This window comes from Aotus nancymaae, unplaced genomic scaffold (genome assembly GCF_030222135.1).
Source record: "Aotus nancymaae isolate 86718 unplaced genomic scaffold, 86718_ANA_hifiasm-v0.15.2.pri h1tg000210l, whole genome shotgun sequence".
In the NCBI taxonomy this organism is placed as follows: Eukaryota; Metazoa; Chordata; class Mammalia; order Primates; family Aotidae; genus Aotus; species Aotus nancymaae.
The window spans coordinates 1,317,758-1,337,655 of NW_026988625.1; the positions used below are offsets into that span (position 1 = coordinate 1,317,758).

The 19,898-nt window shown below is 46.4% G+C and overlaps 1 protein-coding gene and 1 gene segment (V, D, J or C); both read left to right on the top strand.

Annotated features, from left to right (window-relative positions):
* Positions 1–19,898, top strand: part of LOC105706714 (immunoglobulin lambda-1 light chain-like) — a 392,758-nt gene that overhangs the window by 267,870 nt on the left and 104,990 nt on the right. The window lies entirely within an intron of this gene.
* The window catches only part of LOC135273040 (immunoglobulin lambda variable 5-39-like), a 284,085-nt gene that overhangs the window by 148,316 nt on the left and 115,871 nt on the right, over positions 1–19,898 (top strand).

Here is a 19,898-nt window from a genome sequence, read left to right on the forward strand (position 1 = left end):
CAGGGCACACAGGTAGCTCCTTGGACACACTTCCATCACTTGTTTCTTCACTCCTTGCTCAAAGGAGCTCCGCAGATTCTTCTTCAGGGAGGCCTTCTCCAACCAATAATCTACAGCCGTCGGCCAGTCAACTTCTGTCGGAACTTCCCATGATTATCTGCATAGAGCCTACAATTCTACATTTATTCTTCTATTATTAATTTGTGGATGGATTTATTTCTATTAATCATTGCACAATCAATCAGAAATGCTTTTTCACTGCAAGGACACGTGGCAGGAACAAGGGAGCATCCAACTTTCTCTGACAAAAATAAGTCTGCACGTACTTGGTGGTTTTTCTCCAGATGCTCAACAGTTCCATAGGAACCTCAAATATTTCTGACTTTCCATTCCCTTTGAATGCGATGCTGACTTTGCTTTCATTGTCGTTGATTACGACCTCAGCATGGCTGCTGCAGCTCCGGCTATCACACCATGTTCAAGAGAAAAAGCAAAGCACAAATCCAATCTAGCCCTTCCTTCACAAGAGGAAAAGTTCCCTGAGAAGAACCTCAACCATCTGATAGTTACATCCCATGGACCAACGCTGAGCCACGTGGTAGCTCCTGGTGGGGAGAAACTGGAAATGTGCCTGGATTTCAAGTGAATGGAGGAGATGACGCGCAGGTAGAAGGCGGTAGGGAGTATCTGCTGGGTCTGTAAACCCAGTGTGCCTACTGCACTGATCCCACAACAGGACGGGAAACCCCTGAGAGCAAGAAATGTGTTTTCCTCATGCTGAATTCCTAAAATGTCTTGCTGGGACAGAGTGGGTCAGGAATATTTGTTGGGTGAATGAGCTTCTGTCTCTGTTGAATTACAGGAGTCACCACCAACCCACATTGGCCCTGTATTTGTATCCAGAACCAGTCAAAGACACCCCTGAGTCCTGTATCTCTCAGTACAAAGCCCCAGTTTCCCTTCAGGACCACCAACCACCCAGAGACGTGCAGGGAGCCTCAGGATTGTCCTGTCACCTCCTCTATTACATGGAGTGTTTGTATTTCCATCAGGAATCTGAGCACCTTGTGCTGGGTCCTGAGGCAGGAAGGGGCCACACAGAGAAGAGGAATTTCTCCCTGAGGTCAGCAGTCCACAAATCAAAGAATCAGGGACCTTAGCAGCAGATTCTGAAGCTACATCTGGACCCGGGAGACCTCTGAGCCACCAGCAGCCAGTGTGGAGTGGCCACCAGATGGCAGCAGAGAGTATCTGGCAAAAACACCTGGGGATGGGGTAAGCCTGAGCATTGGAGATGCTGACATGCAGGGAGGGTCGATGGCCATGACCTGAGACCTGGAAGGAAAGAGATTCTTCTTGGAGTGTTTGTCCTTGACACTGATGTTTACATTCTTCTGACTTCCTGGTTCTCAGATCTGTCTCTTGGAGATGGTGCTTATTTTTCTGACACAGATTCAGGCACTTTGCCTCTTTCCATCGCCCTGGCCCCCATCCCACGGTCACACGTGCCATCCCATTCTGCAGTCACACGTGTCCCACCTCCCTGCCCTTTGCTCTGGGAGCCCCCGTCCTGCAGACACAGCGGCTTCTCCTTCCCCGCCACTCCTCCACGTTCCCGACTCTGTCCTGGGATCCTGCCAAATCACAGCTCTTGATTTCCTGATGAGGCACAAAATACTTGCTCATTAATCTTCTGTTGACTTCAGTTTTCATCCATTGATACACTTTCCCAGCAACTGAAGACACCTTAGTTATAATAAACATTCACTTCAGGGGTCTTGGAGTTTGCAGTCCCCTCTCATTCTCTCATGAAGCAAATGTTTCCTTTACCTACTGATCTGTCCCCGTCCTGAAAGCACCCTGGGGATACTGAGGCACAGCACCTATGACCTGGCACTAGAACTCACAGCCAAGGTAGAAACGTACCGCATCCCATGGATCTTCCACAACTCCGTGTCCACTTGTAACCAAGGAATTTCATTCTCCCCTAGCAGTGAGGAGCTGTGCCCTTGGGTGGGGCCTGTACCTGTTCAAAGCTTGTGCTGAAGAGTGGGGATAAAGGGGTTCTCTGCATTGGGCTCTGGAATGTGTCTTCAAAATGGATTTAAGCCCATACCAGACATCTCATGTCTGACATAAAATATTTATGATCAGGTTATTACTAGAGAAGCAGAAACAAGTTAACCACCTGCCTCCTGAGGCAGGATGAAGTAGAGGAAGGGACTGTGGATCCCAGGTAACTTCTCCATTACCATTGTGACTCTAGCAACCTCTTGAACAGGGCCAACCACCATCCCATAGGATGAACTTTATATCCCCTAGAGAATGCAGAGAAATTCATCTCTGAGCTTTTCCGTGACCAACCCAGCCCAGGAGCAAGGCTGGGCACAATCTGGGTAAAGATGTGAGCCCAGACTACGGGACCAGTGGGTGAAGGAGAATCCCATGGGCTGACGGGGTGGGTAAGCAGGGGTCACCCCTTCTCTCTCTGTGTCCCTTAGGGCTGAGCCCTTCTCTGGAAACCACAGAGCTCCTCCAGCACCTGCCCCTGACTCTGCTGATTTGCATCACGGGCCGCTCTCTCAGCAAGGGGATAAGAGAGGCCTGCGAGGAACCTGCCCAGCCTGGGCCTCAGGAAGCAGCATCGTTGGTGCCTCAGCCATGGCCTGGACCCCTCTCCTCCTCAGCCTCCTTGGCCTCCTCGCTCACTGCACAGGTGCTGTCCCCAGGGTCTCACCAACCTGCCCAGCCCCAGGTCTCTGGGTCCAGCGTGGCCTTGACTCTGAGCTCAGCAGAGCCCTGCCTGTGGTGAGCAGGATGCTCATGACCTGCTGCTGGGGGAGGGGCTGGCGGGGCTGAAGTCCCCCACTCTCTGCTCAAAGGCTTGTTAGAGCCTGAGGGGTTGCCCCTGCCAGGAGAGAGGAGTGGGTTTTCAGGTCAAAGGCTTCATGCAACAGGAAAGTCCATGGGCCACTGGGACTGGGGTGGATTGCAGGGGATACCCTAAGACCTCACAGAGTTTCTGTAGCTAGTCCCAGGCCAGGAGAGCAGGGAATTTAATAAAAAGGATCTTTTACCTGCAAGCAAACCTATCCTTTTATTCTCTTTATCTTTGCAGGCTCTGCGACCTCCTATGAGCTGACTCAGCCACACTCGGTGTCAGTGGCCCCAGGACAGACGGCCAGGATTACCTGTGGGGGAAACAACATTGGAAGTAAAAGTGTGCACTGGTACCAGCAGAAGCCAGGCCAGGCCCCTGTGCTGGTCATCTATGGGGATAGCGATCGACCCTCAGGGATCCCTGAGCGATTCTCTGGCTCCAACTCTGGGAACACCGCCACCCTGACCATCAGCGGGGTCGAGGCCGGGGATGAGGCTGACTATTACTGTCAGGTGTGGGACAGTAGTAGTGATCATCCCACAGTGACACAGGCAGATGGGGAAGTGAGACAGAAACACCCTCCCAGCCTCTGCCACCCTCTTGCTCCAGCCCTGGAAGGCCTGTGAATGAAACCATGAGTGAATCTGGATCAGTTCACCTGGATCTGAGCCCCTAGGGCTGCCCTTCCCTCCCGCCCCCTCCAGGAGTCTGGATCTGAGCCCCCGGGCTGCCCTTCCCCCCAGCCCCCTCCAGGAGTCTGGATCTGAACCCCCGGGCTGCCCTTCCCTCCAGCCCCCTCCAGGAGTCTGGGTCTGAGCCCCCGGGCTGCCCTTCCCTCCAGCCCCCTCCAGGAGTCTGGGTCTGAGCCCCCGGGCTGCCCTTCCCTCCAGCCCCCTCCAGGAGTCTCTACCAAGCATGCATCAGGCATAGACGTGGCCTGGAAGGACCAGAGTCATCTGGTGACTGTAAGGTATATTGCCGAGTCAAAATGAGGAAACTGAGGCCAGTGTGAGAAAATGAGAATCCAATTTATTCAGCTCCCAGGCGTGGTTCTGTGGTCCAGGAAGGGGCCAGAGAAGTCGCGCTGGGCTTCTCAGGGTGTGAGGTTTTATAGGGAGTGGAGGTAATTGATTGGTCTTTAGGGAAACAAAGAGCAGACAGTTTCATTGGTGAAGAGGGTTGATTGATCACTAGGGAAACAAAGAGCAGACAGTTTCATTGGTGAGGGGAAGTCAAGGTGCTGATGGGGCGAGCTACCATTGGTTGCCAGGCGGGACTACTGGTGGGCTGACTGGCTGGGGAGGTCAATGTTAAGCTACCGTTGGACAAATCTTTGGCAGGCTTTTTAAATTTTGAAGGGGTCGAGTGAGGAATGCAGGAGTGGGTGCATGGAGCCTGCATAGAGAGGCCGGCACGGGGAGAGATAAGTGTGTCCATTTAGCTCCTGGCGAGGCAGCCGGCCTTACAGTGACTTGGGGCTGCTGTGTGAGTTAGAGAGTGAGGGCCTGGGTGGAAAGACAGGCAGACACAACCTCTGTCCACTGACTTTGCCTTGGATGGTCATATGGTGGGGATGGGGCCAGTCCTTAGACCAACTGTATGGATCAGGCCCCAGAACTGCTGCCCAGCCCTGCAGAGGTCCTGGGCCCCAGGCTGTGTGGCAGCCTATGACTCCCAACAGAGCAAACCAGAGGAGGGGACACTGTGAAGTCAACCCTGATACCCTCTTCAATGTGACCCACCTAGCACTGCTGAGAACCCAGCAGCTCAGAGCTGTGCCCTCACTGGGAAGTGCTGTTGGTTGCAGAAAGCTTCCTCAAGGTGATGCCCCTTCTCAGAGGGGTTCAGTTTAATGAACCAAGACCTCAAGTCCCTGCCTCAATTAAGATGCCACTGAATGAAGGGGCTCCCAGCTCCGGAGCTCCCTGTGTGGACGCCAGAGGCCTCAGTGCCAACCCCATCATGTGTCAGGTCTCCTCCTGCCCAGTGTTGCCTCCTCACTCCACTCTAAATCCTCTGTGCATGGAAATCTGCAACCCAGATTCAGATTCCAGTGAGCCCCATCTAAGATGGCCATTGGTTCCCAACATGGGCCATCAGGGACCCGAGGAGGCCACGATACACTGAAAACTGATTTCTGTCCTAAATTTTCAAAGTAAATGTTGAAATGCCCAATCTGATGGTTCCTTGAAGTTTATGGAATGAAAAGGGAGCCTGACATGCCAGGTGCTCTGGGCTGAGGGAGAGTTGGAGTCAGATCTCCCTGCAGGGAACCCCGGGGCAGGTGGAGCAGCTTCACCCCATGCAGGGACCACAGATGCACCCACAGGGTGAGCTGCAGGATGGACGCTGCCCACCTCCACCCTCCACATCTTCTGCAAATGTCGCTCCTTTCTACAACCCCAGCCAGATATGAAGATAATGAACCACGGAAAACACAGGTCACTTGTCTTATCAAAAGCCACTGCAGACCACCCTGGTCAACAGAAAACCCATTCACATCCTTATAAACTACACAGTCCCCAAATAATTCATCTCCTGAAAAATAACAATAACAATAGACATGAAAATCTATGTAATACATCTCATAATTTCATGCTGATAACGTGAAAATAAATGATAGTCTTTTGCTTTATTGACATAAGTAAAATACATAAATTTACTTGCCTTATCTTCTTATATTTAACGTGGTGACTAGACACTGGGGGTCACAGGAGGATGGTGTCATACTGTTATTGGACAGAGCTGATCAGGACTCTTACAGGTGACAGGTGCTGTCGAGTAACCTGGTGCAGGAAGCCCCATCTCCCCCAGACGATGTAAGTGTGAACCCAGGAAGAGGCACTGGAACAATAGAGAGGAGAACCTGTTTGTGAGGAAGACAGTGCCCTTGGGCCCTGCTCCTGCTCCATCCTACGTGAGCCACATCCGTCTCACTGTGGATCATTTCGTGCCCTGCCTGAGCTCATAACTGGGGGGATCTCGCAGGTCTGGCTGTGTGGTCACTGCTGTTTCACGTGGTTCTGGATGTAACAAAGACCACGAACATAGAAGAGGTTGTTTTCAAAAGGTAAATAATAGTCTACTGCACATACATAGACTTGTTGCTAAATCCCATGGGTCTACAGTAGGATTCTCCTCTGAAGCTTTGCTTAAAGCACAAGGTTTCAGTTCCTGTGCCCAATTCTATTATGGTGGAGTCTGCTAGTTTCTCTGGCCTAATAGCAGGACACTCACATCCCCTCCTGCACCTGCTGCAGAGCCTTTCTGCTCTCGGCCCCAAAACAATGGGTGACACAGTTCTCAGACCCATGATTTACGGTGTCAGTATTCAGGCCTCAGGGGTCCCTGATGACTTCTCTGGCTCCAGGTCTGGAAACACAGCCTCCATGACCATCTCTGGGCTCTAGGATGGGGATGATGCTGGTTATTACTGCAGCTCATATAGGAGAGGCGGTGCCGGGAACTCTTGGCCAGCAAGAGGATTCCAACCTGAGTGGGGGCTGTGCAGGAAGAAAAGAAGACAGACAAGCGGGGTCAGGAGGGTTGAGAAGTCAACGCTCCAGCAGCAACTTTGTTTCTCAAAAGCTTTGATTATATACATTTTTCAGGCTCTGGTTTAGGTCAGTGCAAGAGGAAAAGGTGATCACTAAATCACATGCTCTATACAATAAAGATGGCAGATACACAATCAGTGGTCGTAAAGGGTAGTAGACATTCCTGGTGCTCACAAACAACACTTACGTCCAGACATTGTTTCTCGTGACTGCAGGTGTTCTGGTTCCAATCATCTGATTATCTTTTAACTAGATTCCCTTTTTCTGTTCCTGACTCCTTTTATCTCGACTTCCCTCTTTCAGGCATCCCTGTGTCTGGGCTCAAAACCATCCGTTTTGTGAAACTCGCTTTGCAAGCATTCACACGGTTGGGTTCCCAACAAGGTGGCACTTCCCACAGTGGTTCAAGTTCATGGGGAATTGAGACCCAAACTTGTCCCCGGCTCTCTGGCTCTCCATTGCTCTGAAGATGATTCTTCACCGTGTGCAAGTGGCTTCCTGCAGCACGGCCTTGAGAATTCCTCTCTCTCAGCTCCTCTCCTTTCTTACCAAAAAGTCCAAAAGGAAACCTGCTCTGTGGTTTCCCATCCACAAATAACACTGCAGCGAGCATCCCTATGCAGACTCCCTTGAGTTCATGCGTGCATATGACCACAGGATAAATTTCCAGAACTGAAATCACTGGATCAAAATAATGTGCATTTGTGATTTTTACCCATTGTTTTCACATTGCCCTCCACAGGGGATCTACCAGTTTACAATGCCAGTCCTAAATATTGATTGGAATTTATTGGTAAAAGTGCCAATTTTTGCCAACCTATCAGATATAAAAAGTTATCTTGTTACCTTTTGATTTTTGATTTTTCCTATTTTGCTGAGGTTGAGGCTTTGCTAGTTCAGTGCTCATTGCTTTTTAGGATTTGGTAAACTTTTTCTTAAATGTCTAGATAAGAAGTATTTTAGCCTTTGCCACACACGAGTCAACTTTGGGGATATATAGGTACAGATAGCACTGTAATCATTAAAAAATATAAAATATAAAAAATGAAAATATAAAAACCAGTATCAGTTCTGAGACCACTAAAAAAAAAAGTGTCAGTCCAGGGGTGTCCCATAGGATGTGGTGTAACGGTCCTGGTTTTTAGGGTCATTTGAAGTTGGAAAATTGCACCAGCGTGTGTTTTGGGTGGAGGTCTCCTTGTGAGGGTCACTGTATTTCACCTCCTCTAGTGGCCTGAGGTCTTTCTTTGGATAAGAACATACTTGGACCATCTATTTGATGGGATCTTTTGTCTACTCAAGACAGCCATGTGTCACAGGCTTATGACTTTCATTCTTATCCATTTCCTCTGAGTTTCACGAGGAATATCAGGAATAGAGACTCCTCGTAGGTGGTAAATTCGAGGGAGAGGGAGTGGCAAATGGGCAAGGAAGCTCACACCAAGTCGGGGATGATCCAGTGAGGGCTGAGAGATAAAAGGTCTTAACATCAGCCTTGTAGTTGAAACCAAAAACACACAAGATCACTGGTGTTCTGAGCATCATAACAAGTGAATAAGTGGAGTTCAAGTTTTAAATGTATTGCAATTTTTTAAAGCATGTAGATTGTAAAACTCAGAATGTAATAATAGGATAAAGAAGAGACTGTGAGGTTTTAAACCGTAAGTCCCCCAACTAAGTTACCCTGACAAGAACAGGATGGCGATAGTGGAAATATGTTATCCTGCAAATTATCATTTTGTGTAAAGGAATATTTTCCCTTTCTTAAATGAAGGAAATATCTTCTGAAACCTCCTTGTCTCACACTGTTTATGCACCATTAAGCCACAGAGAAACTGTAACATGAAGTAGGAAACAATTGTCCTTTTATATAACCATTGAGAGGTTTCTTCATTTGCACACCAAAATGTTGATGCTCAATGTTAAAATTGGATTTAGTAATTTAATATGCTTACAAGATTTTAGTTTTCTTTGGATTATATTATTTCTGTGTATGATGTATTTTAGTTACCCGGGAGATATTCTGCTCTAAAAACAATTCAACTTTTTTCTTATATTTTCTGTATCAACTATGAATGCTATCAGAAATAGCCCATGGCTACTGCTTATAAGATTCAGTTTTATGATCATTTAAATTATTATATACTCTAAATTATTTTAAGAATGCACAAATGTGAATTTTTCACATCTAACTCAAACATGTTGGATGTTAACTCACTTTTTATTTCTATCTTAATGAAGTAGGAGTTTACTTTTCTGGACACCCAGATGATAACAGGAGACTGGAGATAAAATCCCCCAAAGCTGTTTTCCTTTAAACCCTCAGGATAAATCACCCTGGAGAATCACCCACACTTGATATGAATGATGTATAAATTAGAATTAGGTCTTAGAGTTGGTGTTTAGAAGTTGGGCTTTTGGGATGAGGTGAATGTTTTTGCAAGGGAGAAAGACATGAGTTTTCTGGAGTCCATAGGGTGGGGAAGTTATTGACTAAATTACGTCCCCCAAAATTCATCATTGAAACAGTAACACAGTGTGTGACCAAAATTGCACATAGGGTTCTAAAGAGGTGACTAAGTGCTATTGATGAAATTAGGGTGGATTCTTATGCAATCTGACTGGTTTCCTCCTAGGAAGACAAACTTTGCACACACAGAAATGAGACACCAGAGGTGAGTGTGCAGAGGAAAGACCACGTGAGGACACAGCAAGGGGTAGCGACCTGCAGGCCAAGGAGAGAGGCCTCAGGGAAACCGAACCCACCGACACGTTTATCGTGGATTTTCCAGCTTCTAAACTGGGCGAAAATAAGTTTCTGCCATTTAGGTCACTGGTTCTTTTGTATCTTCTTGTGGGAGCTCTAGCAAATAAAAACAAGATGGACCGAAAGACCTTGGATGAGGGAGAAGGGAGAGATGGAGCAGGGCTCAGGAGGCGGGGCAGGGCGGGGCTGGAAGGCCAGGCTCTGAGGCGCATCTCCTGGATGGAATCTCGACTTCACTCACTACTGTCTGGAGGACTTGGGAAAAACATTTACCCTCCTAATAATGATTCACTAATAAAGATGGGCTTTGAGCATAGGGCTCCCATCATCCTATTCCGTATTATAAAAATCTTCTTGAGGTAACTCTTGTAAAACTCTCCCCATTACATCCGGCATGTATCACAGGCTACTAAGCAGCCCTTCTGAGTGATCTAATGATGTACAGAAAATGCCATTCACGCTGTGTGCACCAGGGGGCACTGTGAGGTTTAGTCTGAGGCTCCTAATGAGTCCAAGTCCCCTGGTAATGCTCAAGTGCAAAGGGCGTGACTGCTGCTTCTTTTGAGGCTCTGTTTGGTAAATCTGAAAACACAAACACACTTGGCCCTTCTTCTGATGTTGAGAAATTGCTCAGAGAAGGCCCTCAGGCTCAGGGCAGACAAGAGCCTGGACAAATATTTCAGGGAATGGAGAACAGATTTGCATCCACTGCTCACCAGAGCCACCTAACAAGACACAAGAATAAAGGAAGTCGATTTGCATGAAGAGCTTCCCCTTCCTATGATAAGAGAGGCCTGGAGGTTCCTCCTTAGCTGTGGGCTCAGAGGCAGAGCTCTGGGGTGTCTCCACCATGGCCTGGACCCCGCTCCTGCTCACCCTCCTCACTCTCTGCACAGGTGCTGCCTCCCAGGGCTCACTCCGTATTATCATATTAGCTGTGTCAGCTGACCGTGAGCTTCAGCTCAGCACAGGGAGTGGTGTAGGGTGTGGGGCTCTGGAAGTGAAACCCTTATCTTCACCTCTCCTGTCCTCTTTTGCAGATTCTGTGGTTTCTTCTGAGCTGACTCAGGACCCTGCAGTGTCTGTGGCTTTGGGACAGACAGCCAGGATCACCTGCCAAGGAGAGAGCCTCAGAAGCTATTATCCAAGCTGGTACCAGCAGAAGCCGGGCCAGGCCCCTGTGCTGGTCATCTACGGTAACAACAACCGGCCCTCAGGGATCCCTGACCGATTCTCTGGCTCCAGCTCAGGAAACACAGCTTCCTTGACCATCACTGGGGCTCAGGTGGAAGATGAGGCTGACTATTACTGTAACTCCTGGGACAGCAGTGGTACCCATCTCACAGTGATACAGACAGATGGGGAAGTGAGACAGAAACCCCTTCCCTCTCTGTGTCACCCTCTCTCTCCAGCCCCAGCAGGACTGTGAACAAAGCCATAAGCAGGGCTGGCCCAGTTCACCTGGATCTGAGACCTTCCGGCTGCCCTTCCCTCCAGCCCTCCAGGCAGGCTCTGCAGAAGGTGGGTTGGGATAGGATTTGAGGCCGGAGGGACCACACTGTTCTGGTGTCGTTTGGACTGAGTGTGTCTTGGCTCAAGATGCCCTGAGTGGAAGGACAGTAAGAGGGAGACAGACAGTCATGGAGTGTCCATGGTCTCTGGAGTTCCTCTTGTGTGGTGACTGGATCTAATGCAATGCCTGTAGTCTGTGGCCCAAATACCCTGGATTATTTCTCTGAATGACTCATGTTTAACTGAGACCCTCAAGTCCCAGCTCCATGCATCCTGATGTTCTGAACAGGAAAGTCTTTCCTAGTGAGCACTGTGGCATCCCTTGGCATCCTTGGCTTCCCACAGCTCTTTCCACGAAAAATGCCATTGAGTGCAAATAACAGCTTCCTGCAAAAATGTGCCTCCTTCAGAATGTGGTTCTAGAGCAATGACTGCCTGAGGCCTTAATCCCAAAGCCATACTTTAATTTAGGATGACCTTAAAATGCCTCCTAGCTGAGTGGTCAATTGTAACATATTCCCAGTCACGCCTCCCACATTTCTCTCCTGTCAGTGTATCCTGAAACCCTACTGTATGGAACCCTCCCTCTCAGAGTAGGATTCTAGGGAAATAAAAAATTGTAAAATAAAAATTTAAACATCCTAGTGGGAAGAGTATCAAAGAGGAGACAGTTGCACATGAAGAGAACTGTGAAGTCTGCAAATATTTATGCACTAATGAGCACTTGTGTGTAAAGAAACTCCCTCTGAAAGAGAAAAGTACCACCTAAAGACACTTGAGGGCACACCCCACAGAGAACAGACACACACTCACACACACACTCACACTCCAGTCACAGAGGAAAGGCCTGAGTTACAGGGCATGAGGTTGGCCCAACAGAAGGAAGGAAGGAAGGAAAGAAGGAAGGAAGGAAGGAAGGAAGGAGAAAATTGTACTGCTAATGTATTATTTGGCAAGCTGCTCAGTGGAACACCAAGATATTCATATATATGTGTGTGTGTGTGTGTGTATATATATATTTTATTGCATTTTAGGTTCTGGGGTACATGTGAAGAACATGCAGGATTGTTGCATAGGTACATACAGGGCAAGGTGGTTTGCTGCCTCCATCCCCATCACCTATATCTGGCATTTCTTCCCATGTTATCCCCCCGCAAATCCCAACCCCCACTGTCCCTCCCCTAGTCCCCTCCCACAGACCTCAGTGTGTGATGCTCCCCTCCCTGTGTCCATGTGTTCTCACTGTTCAATACCCGGCCATGAGTGAGAACATGCGGTGTTTGATTTTCTGTTCTTGTGTCAGTTCGCTGAGAATGATGGTTTCCGGGTTCATCCATGTCCTTACAAAGGACACGAACTCATCGTTTTTTATGGCTGCATAGTATTCCATGGTGTATATGTGCCACATTTTCCCTGTCCAGTCTATCATTGATGGGCATTTGGGTTGGTTCCAAGTCTTTGCTGTTGTAAACAGTGTTGCAATGAACATTAGTGTGCATGATATTCTTAAGAAAGTTGCACGTATATTTTATAATGTTATCACTGAAGTGGACTTTGAAAAATGAGAACATGAATACCTTTAAAAAGTGTTCAAGGATAAAGAGAGAATAATAAATTTGGATTGTATACATATGCAAAATGTACTTTAAAAGACAAGCTTGTCTTTTTTTTTTATTCCTTAAATATAAGAAGCAGATATTTAAACTTTTTATTTTATTTTAAAATTTAGAAAATGCTTACATCTTCCCACACTGAAATTTATACTAATACAGCTAATCTAATCAAGGGATAATAAAATCAAAACAGAATTCTCTTGACAAATCTGTTTCCTTTATTTTTCAGACTAAACGTATGATCAAAGAAATAAAACGATTTATAATTGATTCTGCTATTTGAAAGTATTTACTGATCACTTACCTTGCACCAAGTGATCTCCAGCTCTGAAGATAGGTCAGTGGAAAAATACACATAGTTGCTTCGTTAAGCTTAAAGTATAATGAGGAAGAAAAGAAGTCATTGATCAGGGACTTTAAAACAGGAGTGTTGTGATATGGAGGGAATTCTGATCACATACTGTGCTTGCTGTGTGGAGACTGGATTGAAAAATAGTGCAATGATAGAAGCTTAAATTCATATAGACTATGGCTAGCCTGTATTTTCAGGGCCCCTGAAACAAGAATGTATAATAGTTCTCATTATTTCCCCCAATAAATCTCTGCAGTAGAGCTCTGGCTTTGTGAGAGAAGTACTACAGTCAACATGTAGTGAGGGTGGGAAGGTGAATTAGCAAATCCATTTGGAGTTACTGCACTTTAAAGGGAAAGCTGGCAGGATAGAAAGAGAGGGAGAGAGAATAAGAACCAGACAGATACAGAATTTGAAAATACCATTTGGAATTACGGCACTTTAAAGGGAAAGCTGGCAGAATTTTCATACATGTCAGATCTGAAAATTGTGTGTGTGTGTGTGTGTGTGTGTGTGTGAGAAAATGAGAAAGAGAGAATGAGAACCAGACAGATACAGAGAGACAAAACAGAGCTGCAGAGACAGAGAGAATTAAAAGGGGACCCCAAGCATATTGAGCTGAGAAACTATAAAGTGGGAGTTACTATTAAACAGAATGGGGGAGAGCAAGTTTGGGGAGTGTCGGTGGCTCCATGTGAACTTATTAATTTTGACATTTCTAACAGACATCCAGGTGGAGACGTCAGATGGTGTTGGGTGTAGTCTAGTGTTATGGTATAATATACAATATCAGGAAATGAATGACACAAAAATTCGTAAGAAAGCAAAGATAAAGAGAAGTCAAAGTCCTGAGCCTAGTGGTTATCTAACACTTAAAAAGTAGTAAACACAAGAAGAAACCAGCAAAAAAGTACTAAGGGTAATTATCAAAAACGTCCAGAGGTAATGCAGGTAAGGTGTTCTGGAATTCTATCAAAGGACGTTTTGGGAAAAAAGGGAGAGATCAGCTGTATTAAATGCTGCTGATACATAAATTAAGACAAAGGCTGGGGAATTATGCTTCAATTCATAATTTGACAATATGGATTTCATTTGTGCTTTGATAAGAGCAATTTTCTTAAAGTAAGTAGGTGAGAAACCATATTGGAGTGGTTTCTCAAAGGAATGCCTGGTCTCCGGATTCTTAAGGAAATTTTTTAGTGAACAGTGGAGGCACAAATGGGATTAGTTTTAATTCTAGGGTCGGGACACACTTTAAACCTGTGCCTCTGCATGCCTTGCATTTGAAGGCTAGGTATTCCATTTTCTTTGAATAATAGATACGAAACCCAAATCCATTTAATTGACACACTTTACAAAGACTGGCACTAGAGGTTGTCAGAGAGGCTGTGGTTCCACATAGTATCTTATGAGTCTCTGATGGGCAGGGAAGCTGGAAAAATGTCTTTGGAAAACTCACCATACCTGCTATATTTAAACATCCGGATGCCAATCACCTGAAATTCCATACATATTCCATATATATTTCCACAAGAAAACACCAGGGACCTGTATTAAAATATTATTAGTTCAAATAATCACACTGGGTTTTCTAATTTTTTGTTTTGTTTTGTTTTGTTTTGTTTTTTGAGACGGAGTTTCACTCGTTACCCAGGCTGGAGTGCAATGGCGCGATCTCGGCTCACCGCAACCTCCACCTACTGGGTTCAGGCAATTCTCCTGCCTCAGCCTCCTGAGTAGTTGGGATTACAGGCACGCGCCACCATGCCCAGCTAATTTTTTGTATTAGTAGAGACGGGGTTTCACCATGTTGACCAGGATGGTCTCGATCTCTTGACCTCATGATCCACCCGCCTCGGCCTCCCAAAGTGCTGGGATTACAGGCTTAAGCCACCGCGCCCGGCCTCTAATTTTTGTATTAGCAACTCAGTCTCTGTCTGTTTTCAGCAGTACAGCCTCTATCTAACATATATTTTGTATTTTTAATCAACCACTAAGAAAAAATACTGTATTTTACCTCAAGTCTATATATAGTGCCTAAAATAGAAAACATGATTTTGTAGATTCAACAGAATTATTTGTTGAATAAATAATGAGTAACTTATTTATAGTGTCCATAGACAAATAACGTATCATCTCAGAATACAGCGATAACATTTGTTATGAAGAAAGTCATTTCAATCTCAGTTAAACATATTTTGGGCATATGAGTTACTGTCATATACAGATGCTCACATTGTTTATATGAAAATGTTTGTAGTTAATGTGTATTTTTGGTCCTTAAGCCTTTTGGTTTTGCTGCCATAGCAGATAGTGTTCCTATTAAGAACATGAACCTGGGGCCGGGCGCGGTGGCTCACGCCTGTAATCCCAGCATTTGGGAGGCTGAGGCGGGTGGATCATGAGGTCAAGAGATCGAGATCATCCTGGTCAACATGGTGAAATCCCGTCTATACTAAAAATACAAAAAATTAGCTGGGCGTGGTGGCTGGTGCCTGTAATCCCAGCTACTCAGGAAGCTGAGGCAGGCGAATTGCCTGAACCCAGGAGGTGGAGGTTGCGGTGAGCTGAGATCGCGCCATTGCACTCCAGCCTGGGTAACAAGAGCAAAACTCCATCTCAAAACAAAAAAAACCATGAACCTGAATTTTACTTCATTTTTAACAGATTTCTTAATAAAATATATGCCATACTATTTTGTTTGATACATAAGCAGACACGCTGTCAGAAGCAAATAGCCACTCACTCCACCATTGCCACCCATACCTCTGATAAGGCGGCTCCTGAAGATGTTACAGATAGCTGGGGACTTTGTGCGCATCCTCAGCACTTTATAGCCCTTTTATTTTCACCTAGGTACGAGATAAAATAATTCAGCAGCAATACAGCTCACACTTCTTAAAGAACGACCCTTTCTTTTGTGCCTGTTTAACATCACAGAGCAAGACAGAGTACACTTCCCTTTCCCAGGAAATCACTGTTGGCACTACACTCTGAAAACCTGTATTATTGACACTGTTTGGGCTTATAATTTAGATGCCATCAAATCATGTACAAAAATATGCTACTTCCTTCCCCTTCTCTTCTCCTCTTAACAGACAATTTGTCAGTTTTCTTTTCTCTCCAACTCCTTCTGTCTACTTGATTTTTTTGCACATTTCCAATTTTAGTAGTGTAGAGACCCAATATGTGGTCAAACTACATATACAGGAAGAGTTGAATTACATGCAAGCATTTTTAAATAAACAATTCCTCCTCAGTTTTCTGTGATTATTTTATATAATCGAACGTCTTCCAGATATACGTCCCAAACCAGTGGTTATCAAATTATGCTTTGTTGTCTAATTTTATCAGAATTATCCAAAATTCTTATCATAAATACATATAAATTGGCACACCTTCAGATTTATGAAATCAAAATTTCCAGAACCTAGGACTATGCATTGAAGAAGTGTATTCCTCTGGTGATGCTGACTTGATATTGGATCGGGTTTAGAATGCAAGAAAAATTACCTTCCTTGCCCTCTAGTCGACACTTATATCCAGAGTTCCTCTTCCCCTTTCACATTCTGCTGTCTCTCCTTCTGCACCTTCATGTTCTCCTCCCTCCACTTCTCACTCACATCCCAAGCCCTCCACCATCAATTCTCCTAAAATTCCAAATGGCCATTTGCCACTAAAGTTCCCTCTGTCCCATGAACAAGTTATGTGGGCAAACGGAGAATTTAAGTTTGGACCCAGCTGAATCAAGAGCTGCAATTAAATATTTCCCTCAACCCAGAGCCACCAGCAAATAGTTATAGAAGATCAGAAATTTCCTGTAGGTGCAAAGGGCTCAGGGTGAGCTGATGCTATAGATAAAATCTTATTGTCCTCTCAAATTCTTGTGTTTAAATCTAATTCTCTGTGGGATGGGATTTGAAAATGAGGCCTTGGAAGGTGATTAGAAAGCAGAGCCCCCATGAATGGGATCAGTGTCCCTATCAAAGGGACTGCTGGGAGTTCCCTCATCCCTTCTGTCAGGTGAGGACACAGTAAACAGCTGGCAGTCTATGAACCAGGAGCAAGCCCTCACCAGACATGACATCTGCTGACCACCTGACCTTGGATTTTACCATCTCCAGAACCATGAGAAATAAACTTGTTTCTCTGTGACGTAGTCTGTGGCATTCTGCTTTGGCACCCAGATTAGCTGAAGTACCAACATACCAACTTGTACACGTAATTTCTGGAAACCCTGTGATGCCAAATCTTTGATGGCAAAAGGCAATTGATCTGCAGGAGGAATGAACCTAAATGATCCCGCTTTCCACAATAAACCAGAGAGTTAAAAAAAACAAAAGTAGGTCAAGGTCTTCTAAAAGTCGTACTTGAAAGGTTTCCAATAACAGTTGATTAGATGGTAATTTCATCACACAAACAACCACAACAAAGAGACACCACTATCAGAGATTTTCAGGATAGACTCAAAAACACCATGTGACAACATTAGGGACCCCTCCTCCCAGGCTTCTTTTCCTGTTCTCCAGCGCCTCTTGCAGGCAGCAAACAACCCCAGCAGCAGCAGCAGCAGCAGGTCCTCCTTCAGCTGCAGGGCTGCAGCTCAGCCAAATGACAGAAGCCTCTCTTCATTGAGGCAGAGGAACCCAGGCCACACACCCTGGTCTTGGCCTCCATGTCTCCCACTGTGTCCAGGACACAGCGCAGCATGGGAGCTGCTGGCTGGGGCTGTGATGGCCACCCCCTCTCTCCCACCTCTTGCTGCAGCCATGCTTTCAGCTCCAGGGCTGAGGCCAGTGGCTAGAGCAGGTGCCACAATGTCAGGCAGCTCCTTAGGGCAGGGGCAGGAGGGCTCTGGAGCTGCCTCTAGGTCCAGTTCTGTCCCTGAAGGGGGCTCTTCCCTTGGTGCTGGCACTGCCTCATCAGCTAACCCTGGAAGGTCCTGTATTGCTGCACATGGAGCAGGAGCTGAAAAAGAAGAAAGATTCACCAATGACAGTCATTGTTCGCTGGAATTTCCACACATGGAAACAGCCTCACTGAATTTAAAGAATTCCAGCCTAAAAACACCGCACCCAGAAAGTCTCTGAGACTACAGGCCACCTCACCACGTGCTTGTGCTTTGAGGAACTCCAGAGGCTCCAGCTGGACAAGGACAATATGCAGATGTGGCCCAGATGGGATCACTGGTGAGGTCTGGCCTGGTAGGACCTGCCCTGGGCTGCCCTGTGGTATCTGGGGGTGCCTTTGGCCAAACGGCTCAAGGCTCCTGGAATGTGGGATGAGCCTGCATCTGCATCGTGGGAAAAGGCTGTCCCTCTGAGCCCTCCTGAAGCAGGAGCCTGGAGATGTGGGGATGACAGGTGCTCTGGGATCTGAGGGAGGTGGACATTGCCCACCTCCACCCTCCACATCCTGTGCAAATAAATTATTCTTTTCACCCCTCCTTCAGTCTATCAATTTTGACACTTAAAAAGCCACTACAGCTCATCCTTGTAAAGAGGAAGGCCATTCACATCACATTTTTCAAATAATAATGGCCATGAAAAGTATAGAAAATTTCTCATAAATTATTGTACTTAGATTACATATGAAAGGGATGATAGTTTCGATATGCTAGGTAAATAAAATATATTATTGAAACTCATTTGCTTCTTCTCTTTGTATTTCTAATGCAGTGACCAGACAGTGGGATTCCCATGAGGCTCACATCATACTGGGACTGAACAGTGCTGGTTTTCCCCCCTTCAGGGTACAGGGGCCCTGGAGTGACCTGGTGCCGGAAGCCCCATGTCCACCCATAGGACATCAGTGTGAACCCAGGGAGAGGCGCTGGTGTAAGAGAGATGAGAACACAGGGGTGAACCACCTGCTTGTGCAGGGGACTGAGCCTTCACTTTGAACCAAATAAGTTTATTTTCTGTGTTCAATCCTGAACAAGGGCTTTCTGGACTTCTTTCTGTTTTCAGGTTTGTGCCCCTTCAGGTTTAGGGCTGTCTGGAATCCCAGCCAGGGGCACTGAGAAATTCCAGGAGTCTCACACTGACTCTGTTGAATTTCATCTGCCGGGGCCATCCCGAACTGCTGCGCACGGTGATTTCCTTTCCCGGTGCTCAGAGAGCTGCTCCATGCACTTCCCATGGTTTCAGAGAAGAATCTAGGTGGGAAAACAGGATAGTGTATGTTATAATATTTAAATGGAACCTGAATCCATTAATATTTATTTTAATATGAAACATTAAAAGAATTTTGTCATAGGTAATGGGGAAAGATGAAAAAAGATTAAAAGTATTTTGAGAAAAACAAACAAAATGCATTTATTAAGTATCTGTGTGTCTTCAGTGTTGCAGGGTTGAGAGAGGTCGGCTTTAGTTTGCCCTGAGGATGTGCTCAGATCGGGAAAAGCAAGAAAGCAGGAAACACGCATCTCTGTGACCTGACACCTAAATCACAGCAAAATGGATATAAAGCTTTCAATAAATCAACCATTCACAATACATATCACTCTGGTGCACACAGAAAGTCCTATTAGCAAACTCCCTTTGTCCTGCTGGGTCATCTCCCCATGGATCACCTATGTGCAGAGTGGACTCTGTGGTCCCGGTTCTCAGGCTGAGAACCAGAGGCTGGGAAGGACAAGTCGCCTGCTCGCGAGTGGGAAGGGCAGGATTGGGAGCAGCAGATTCCGGCTCAGGACTGTGGCCCTAGTTGGTGCTCCATGTTCCCTCCACAGGGTCCCTCCCACATTTCCCTGTGTGGATGTGGGCGCATTTCCTGGGGCGGCTGACATGCTCCAGGGATTCGGTGCTGCAGATGCTTCAGCACAAAGCATGGGGGTGAGGATGGACGAGGCTGCACTGGGGAGACCAGAGACCAATGACACCCACCAGCAGAGAGTTCCACGGAGTGGGCAGCCCCATTTCCTGACAGTAGAGACAGCCTGGAGGTGGGTGCCCAGCAGAGGGCACTGCAGGGTGTGCCCAGGCCTGGGAGTCACAGAGACACAGACACCACACAGCAGAGACATGGAGGGCCAGGAGGTCACTCAGGTGAGGGGCTTCAGCAGATCTTTCTCTCCTGAGCAAATCAGGTACAAAGAAATTAAGTACTTACCATCAGAATAGACAAACACAGACTTTCATCTTTTCAGCTGAGCTGCACTGTCAAGGGAAACAGAAATCTTTGAGCCCAGACCCAGGTGAGGGTGGGATTAGGC